General features: G+C 36.9%; 1 pseudogene; it reads right to left on the reverse strand.

The window, feature by feature from the left end:
- Nucleotides 1-827: 827 nt before the first annotated feature.
- LOC130456486 (60S ribosomal protein L39-like) lies at nt 828-4470 on the reverse strand (annotated as a pseudogene).
- Between the last annotated feature and the right edge of the window lie 4053 nt (nt 4471-8523).

Raw genomic sequence — 8523 nt, forward strand, 5'->3', positions numbered from 1 at the left:
AGATCAAGGATATCCAGAGAAATAATGAAAAAAAAAAGTGAAATAAAGTAGCCTAGCAGTATCAGATCTCAAACTATACTATAAAGCAGTGGTCATCAAAACAATATGGTACTAAGAGACAAAAAGGAGAATCCGTTTAATAGACTTGGGATAAGTGACCTCAGCAAGATAGTCTATGACAAGCCCAAAGGTCCCAGCTTTTGGGACAAAAATCCACTATTTGATAAAAACTGCTGGGAAAATTGGAAGACAGTATGGGAGAGATTAAGTTTAGATCAACATCTCACACACTACACCAAGATAAACTCAGAATGGGTGAATGATTTAAATATAAAGAAGGAAACTATAAGTAAATTAAGTGAACACAGAATAGTATACTTGTCAGATCTTTGGGAAAGGAAAGATTTTAAGACTAAGCAAGAGTTAGAAAAAATTACAAAATGTAAAATAAATAATTTTGATTGCATTAAATTAAAAAGGGATTGTACAAACAAAACCAATGCAACCAAAATTAGAAGGGAAGCAACAAATTGGGAAACAATCTTTAAAACAAAAATCTCTGACAAAAAGTCTAATTACTCAAATTTATAAAGAGCTAAATTAATTGTACAAAAAATCAAGCCATTCTCCAATTGATAAATGGACAAGGGACATGAATGGGAAACTTTCAGATAAAGAAATAAAAACTATTAATAAGCACATGAAAAAGTGTTCTACATCTCTTATAATCAGAGAGATGAAAATAAAAACAACTCTGAGGTACCACCTCACACCTATCAGATTGGCTAACATGACAGCAAATGAAAGTAATGAATGTTGAAGGGGATGTGGCAAAGTTGGGACATTAATGCATTGCTGGTGGAGTTGTGAATTGATCCAACCATTCTGGAGGGCAATTTGGAACTATGCCCAAAAGGCAATAAAAGACTGTCTGCCCTTTGATCCAGCCATAGCACTGCTGGGTTTATACCCCAAAGAGATAATAAGGAAAAAGACTTGTACAAGAATATTCATAGCTGCACTCTTTGTGGTGGCCAAAAATTGGAAAATGAGGGGATGCCAATCAATTGGGAAATGGCTGAACAAATTGTGGTATATGTTGGTGATGGAATACTATTGTGCCCAAAAGAATAATGAACTGGAGGAATTCCATGGGAACTGGAACGACCTCCAGGAAATTGATGCAGAGTGAAAGGAGCAGAACCAGGAGAACATTATATACAGAGACTGATACACTGTGGTACAATTCAATGTAATGGACTTCTCCATTAGTGGCAATGCAGCAATCCAGAACAATTCGGAGAGATTTATAAGAAAGAACACTATCCACATTCAGAGGGAAAACTATGGGAGCAAAAACACCGAAGAAAAACAATTATTGGATTAGATGGGTTGAGGGGGATATGATTGGGGATGTAGACTCTAAATGATCACCCTAATGCAAACATCAACAACATGGAAATGGGTTTTGATCAAAGACACATGTAAAACCCAGTGGAATTGTGCATTGGCTACAGGAAGGGTAAGGGAAGGGAGGGAAAGAATATGATTCTTGTAACCAAGGAAAAATGTTCTAAATTGACTAATTAAATAAAATTTTCAAAGAAAAAAAGAAAAAATATACCAGGTATAGGAAATTTTACATGCACACACACACACACACACACACACACACACACACACACACACATTGCTAGATGGTACAGTGGGCCATATCTGGGATCAGAAAAACCTGAGATCAAATCTGACCTCAGCTACTTAACTAGCTGTATGATTCTGAGTAAATCACTTAGCCTTGTTTTGTCTCAGTTTCCTCATTTGTAAAATGAGCTGAAGAAGGAAATGGCAAACTACTCCAATATCTTTGCCAAGAAAACTCTTAATGGGATCACAAAGAGTTGGACTTGACCAAAAAAGATTGACTAAATGTGTGTACATACATAAACATATGTATAACATGTTATGCATGCTGTATCGGTATATGTCATATATATAGCCATTCCCTGATGTTTAAGTGGTCAAAGTATATGAACAGACATCTCAAAAGAAAAAATTTCAAACTTTTAACAATCTTTTGAAAGTTTGCTCCAAATCACCAATAAGAAAAATGAAAGTCGAAAAACTCTGAGGTTTCACCTCACAATTATACTTCTTTACCCAAAGGTTGGCAAAAATAACAAAAAGATGGAAAAAGTCAATTTCTAATAGGGTGTGGCTATAACAAGAAAGCCACAATTACATTGGGATTCTAAAGTAGGGACAGAGCTATGACTTGGTCCAAACATTCTAGAAGGCAATTCAGAGTTAAGATCTTAGAGCTGTGACATGGAATGTCATGTAAGAGAAACAGCAAGGACACCAATGTTACTGGATCACAGAGTATCTGGGGTTAAGTAATCAGTAAAGAGAACAGAAAGACAGGAAGGATACAGGTCATAGAGGGCATTAAGATCCAGAGGATTTTATATTAGAACCTAAAGATAAGAAGCCACTGGAATGAATTCAACAAAGGAGTGCCACAGTCAGACTTGTCCTTTAAGACCAATTTGATAATTCAGTAGAGGATGGACTGGAAAGAGGAGAGAGACTTGAAGCAGAAAGACTTTATTGGAAAACCACAATCACAGAATTTCAGGCTTAGAATGAATGCCACTGCCCATCTAGTTCAATCTATATCCAATAAAGAATCTCCATTACAACATACCTGAGAAGTAATTATCCTGATGTAGTCATTCAAGTTTCTCCTTGAAGATGTCCCAAGATTGGAGACTCACTATCTATTATTCTTTCAGATAGATCTAAATAGTTAGAAAGTTTCTCTCAAAAACATGCCTAAATTTGCTTTTTGTTATCTTTTATTCATTAGAACAGTAGGACTTCATTTTATGTGGTCAATACATTCCAAGATCCTTTGTAAAAATTGCACGTTAATAGCAAACACCATTATTTAATAAATATTTCTTATATGAACAGACTTTACAACTTTTCTTGGACTTATCATTATCAGAGCTACCAGCACCACTACTCTTTTACTTACAGACCTTTATGAATAACTAAGTAGAGTTAATGAAACAATGAGAAGTTCTGCTCTGATACATATGATTTGTTAAAAGAAGAATTCTGAACAAAGCTTGATTCAGGGGCCAATGTTTGTTACAAAATAATGACTCCCACTAATGCTTGTCAGAGCAAGAATAAACATGATTAGGCAAGATGCTGGGAGACTTTGCCACTTGGGAAAATGGCATGGATTTAGCACAAAGTTAAAAGTCTTTTATTTTACGTATTTTTCTGCCATTTTTTAAATGCCAATTGTGTATTCAAATTCAAATTCAATTGTGTAGTGTGAATTCATGTGTTTTGAGCTCACATAAAACAAGGTCCTACTATACTAATTTTACTTTCCATGGCCAAACAAAATAGATCTAGCCCTTTTTCTGCATGACAACACTTCTAATACTTGAAGATAGTTATAATATCTTTCTCATGTCTTTTCATAGAAGTGCTTTATTAGCAGAATTGCATCTTCAGCAAATAATTTAGTAAGTCATTCCCCCTGGACCCATTTTAGTTTCCCCAGTGGTAGGAGCCCCAAATATGCAAACTCTTCATGATGTTATCAATATAAGAATCAAAAGCTCACAACAATATAGATCTCATCAATAAACTGATCTCATCAATAAAATAAGCTACAGATAAACAGGCAACTTAGTTCTATGGCCTTGATTACCACAAAGGCAGCATTTAATGACATACCTGAGATAGCTCCTGTTTTTTTTATAGCATTGAAGACTTGCAAAACATATTATGTATATTCTCATTTGAGCCTCACAACCTCATTTTTATTTAAGAGGAAACAGATTCAAAGTGATTTAGCAATTTTCTCTGGATCATACAGCTAGTATTTGAAGCAAGATTTGAATCCCATATCTTAACTGTCCAGCAACTTGATTCTTTATTGCCACTATTGTATGTGGTAGAATTTCAAATATAGAATTACTATACAAACAAGGATATAAAAGACAGCTATTGAAATATCATGTTCATATTATTACTTAAACTAATCAATTCACTCTATGAAAGCAAAATAGCAAGAGAATTTCTTCAACAATCTATTTTTCCATATCTGGACCTTAGCAGGCAGCTTTCAAAATGAGAACAAAGTAGAATTCACTTTTTATCAGGGTCAGTACCATGGAAAGGTGTATGTATGTAAGAATAAATATGCACATGATCACTCTGGCTGTTCTTTATAAACTTAGCTTAGTACTTCTCCAATGTTTCCTTTGAGTTTTACCTGATGTTTTTGCCAGTTTTAATTCGAATACACTGACTCACAGAATGATTTTGCTTCTGCTTTTTTATGAGAAACCTCTTTATTCTGGAAGTCTTGTGGGAAGACATCATAGAATATCAAGCCTCCACAATGGTAGGATAAGTGAAAATGGGCTATCCTGTCTCTCTTGAATATCTTCTTCTCCAGGCCAAATATTCCTAGTCCCTTCAAATAACATATGTCTAAGTGTAGTCTGGCATTAAGGTTATCACTTCCTCATTTCTAGTAGTTTTGTCCCTTTTAATGCACTCCAAGAGCCCATTACCTTTTTTTGGCTGCCATGTTACACTGCTTACCTTGCAGGCGACAAAAACTCTGAATGTCTTTCAAACTGCTTTCCAACTATGTCTCCCTATCTTGTACTTCAAATATAAATCTTTACATCAACCACTTTTAAAGACAAAGAATAAGAAGGAAGAGAAATTTTATGAAGAATTCAATATGGTCCTGGGTTCAAATCTGACCTCAGACACCTCCTAGCTGGATGACCCTGGGCAAGTCACTAACCCCCATTGCCTAGCCCTTACCACTCTTCTGCCTTGGAACCAGTATCACAGTATTGCTTCCAAGATAGAAGGTAAAGGTTTAATTAAAAAAAAGAATTTCAATATGGCTCAGTTAAATAAACATTTATTTAAATTGTCTGCAACTTCAATGCAAAAATTCAGTATAGGGGGTTAAAACAAATTGGGAACTGTGGCTCAAAAGAAACAAGAGGCCCAAGTTTTATGCACTACAGAGAATTCTCAACCTTGTATATGATTAATTTATTCTTTAAAAAAAAACACAACTTCTGACCTACTGCGTTTTGGTTCCAAGGCAGAAGAGCAGTAGGGGCTAGGCAAGAGGTATTAAATTATTTGTCCAGGGCCACAGAGCTAGGAAGTATTTGAGACTACAGTTGAACCCATACCTCCCATCGCAAGGCCTAACTTATTCCTTAAGAAGAGTTAAGAAACCCTGGACATAACATAGAGTAACATGTTTAGGAATGGCTGGTTACTGATGGAGGTGTTATTTCCACACAGTACACAGTATTGATTCCAAGACAGAAGGTAAGATTTTTTATTTAAAAAAAAAAAAAGAATGCCTGCCCTTTAATCCAGCCATACCACTGCTGGTTTTGTACTCCAAAGAGATAACAAAACTACTTGTACAAAAATATTCATAGTCACACTCTTTGTAGTGGCAAAAAATTGGAAAATGAGGAAGTGTCTATCTATTAGGGAATGGCTGAACAAATTGTGGTATCTGATGGTGATGGAATACTATTGTGCTGAAAGGAATGATGAACTAGAGGTAGAAAGACCTCCAGAAATTGATGCCGAACAAAAGGAGCAGAATCAAGAAAACATTGTACACAGAGAAAGATACACTGTAGCACAATCAAGTAATTGATTTCTCTACTAACAGCAATGCAATTATCCAGGACAATCCAGAGGAACGCAGGAGGAAAAAAAAAAACCGCTATCCACATCTAGAGAAAGAACTGTGAGAGTAGAAATGCAAAGAAAAACACATGATTAGTCACATGATTCTATTGGGATATGATTAGAGTTTTGATGTTAAAAGATCACTCTACTACAAATATGAATAACATGTAAATAGGTTTTGAAAAATGATACATGTATAACCCACTGAACCTGGAATCTGCTCAGGGAGAGGGGAGAGAAGAGGGGTGGGAAAAGTCATGAATCATGTAACCATGGAAAAATATTCTAAATAAATAAATAAATATTTTTAAAAGATTTTATTATGCCTGAGAACCTTTGAGAAAGAAACTTTAATGACAAAAATTGAAAAGACCTGTCAAGATTAATATAAAAATATTTTCTCCATCATTGACAATAGAACCAACACATTTGCACCCTGACTCTCAATGCAGAAGCATGACTAAGCAGAAATGACACTAAAGACAGGAACAGTTGTCCAGGTTAAATATATATAGAAGAGATCCATCAAGAAAGTGATCATTGTGAGGGAACTAAAATTGCCAAATGCTTTTAAAAAAATCAGACATTATTACAACCCAAAAAAGTGTAGTACCTTTCCAAAATCTGTAGGAATGTCATACTTCACAAGGGCACCTCAAGAAAGGTATAAGAAGTTATAATCTTATACACACACACACACACACACACACACACACACACACACACACAATTCTATTAAAGAGCATATCTTTATAGTCACTGACTAAAAGTTACTGAGAATATAAGATTTTATTGAGACTTTCATGGACTCTAAAAAAACATTTGACCTGGTAGAGCTGTGTCAAGGAATTTTATCCCCTCCTCCTCCTGAATAATTTTATCTATCAAACATTCCTGACATACCACAGCTGTGCCAAGGTTGTCTCTGTGTATGTTCTGTATGTCAATAAAAGTCAAGTTTGGGGGCTTCTTCAGAGGGAAGAATTGGGAGAACCAAGAAGGGAACAGAGTAGGCAGGTGAGGGAGGAATTAGGAAGAGACTGGCAGTCTAGGCACCACATGGTCAGGTTACTTATAGGAACATTATCTACCCATTCTAAAAAACTTTATAAAATATATATCTGGATAGAAATATTATTTTTAATTCTTACAGAGGGCAACCATAGTTGGGGATTTTTTTAGAACCTTAATTTTCTTCCGAGAAAAGTTTTGAGTCTTAGTTAAGCTTAGGTAAGATAGAAGCCACTTCAGTTTGCTGGCCTGCCTTCATATAAGAAAGAATCCTTGGTGGAGAGAGAGAGCAGGTTGCTCTTTTTCCCAGATCAGAATCAGATCAGATAACATTTGATTGGTGAGAAAAGCTCCTTCCCTGGTGGCATCACTCCCTCCACTCCCCACACCACCCTCTTTTTCTCTTTCAGCTTGAATAGGGGTGTTGGGGCCTTTGTGCCCATATGAAATCCAGTGGGTTTTAGGACCCAACAGGAACGCCTGCTCCTTTCCTTTCCACAGCACGCAAGATCCTAGTGTTCCTTCTTTCAGCCTAGTGCAGCGAAGCTAGGGGGGGGGGGTCCTTCAAGGCTGTGGATTAGAGTTAGGGGCTCCCTGGGGGCAGTAGAGAAGGGAAAGGATGCTTTATGCCCAACACAGAACCAGAGACCCAGGGAGGAAAGCAATCCCACCCCACTCCACCCAACCCGAGCTGTTTTGGACAAGAATGGGGAAGCAGAGGATGGGGCAGGATCCCCGATGACCCCTGACAATTTGACTTTCCTGGGTGTGAAAAACTCAGACTCCTGTTTCTTCCCAGACTCTGCACTCTCCCTACGTGCCTCCACACCTGACCCAACCCGTTTTGGACAAGAGTAGGGTGGTAAAGGATGGGGCCCCCTCACAGAATGGCCCTTGCAGACTGGGGGAACAGTGCACAGGGGTGGCCCCCTAGGAATTGGTGTAAGACACCCCCCCATTCCAAACGGGACCAAGATTTTTTTTAAACCAAGGGGCACTCGAACCCAACAGGTCTTTCCCAGTCCAATGTCTGCCTGACTTTCTCTGAGTACCATATCCACTGTGTGGCCACTGTGGCAGGGACCTGCTTGGCAACACCCATTAAATTAATCCTAGGGATCCTTCCAGGCTGTGCTAGGGTTAGGAGTTCCCTACCCCCCCACCTTGAAAAAAATGTAGCCACTGCCTAACCTTTGTGGGTGAGGAAACTCCATTTCTCTCTCTTCCTCCCCCCACCCTCAAACTTTGCTTGTAGACTGCCTGCCTTCTTTAGCATATCTAAAGTAACATTTTCCTTGAAGAGTGCCTGCCTTCTTTAGCATATCAAAAGCTTTCCTGGAAGACTGCCTGCCTTCTTTAGTATATTAAAAGTTCCCTTCTCTTTATCTGACTGCTTGCTTAGATAGGCCTACCCATAGGTGCCTTCCATTCTACATGCATTTATAGCACCACCTACTGTCAAGAATTAAAACTGCATGAAAATAAAAAGAATTCCTTTGCTACTGCTACTAGTGATCTAAAATAATGCTGTTAAATTGAATGCATTTAAATAAAAAGATTATTAATAGGAAATATTAATAATATTGAATTTAACTTAAAACCAAATTTCTAAATTTGAACAAAGCCAACATTAAATCAAATTAATTACATGCAATATTAGGGAATAATTTAGAACACGATAGTATTAATAATACTATCAATAACAATAATTATTAATTTTCAATAACTATTATTATTAATTAC

This window comes from Monodelphis domestica, chromosome 1 (assembly GCF_027887165.1).
Source record: "Monodelphis domestica isolate mMonDom1 chromosome 1, mMonDom1.pri, whole genome shotgun sequence".
Taxonomy (NCBI): Eukaryota; Metazoa; Chordata; class Mammalia; order Didelphimorphia; family Didelphidae; genus Monodelphis; species Monodelphis domestica.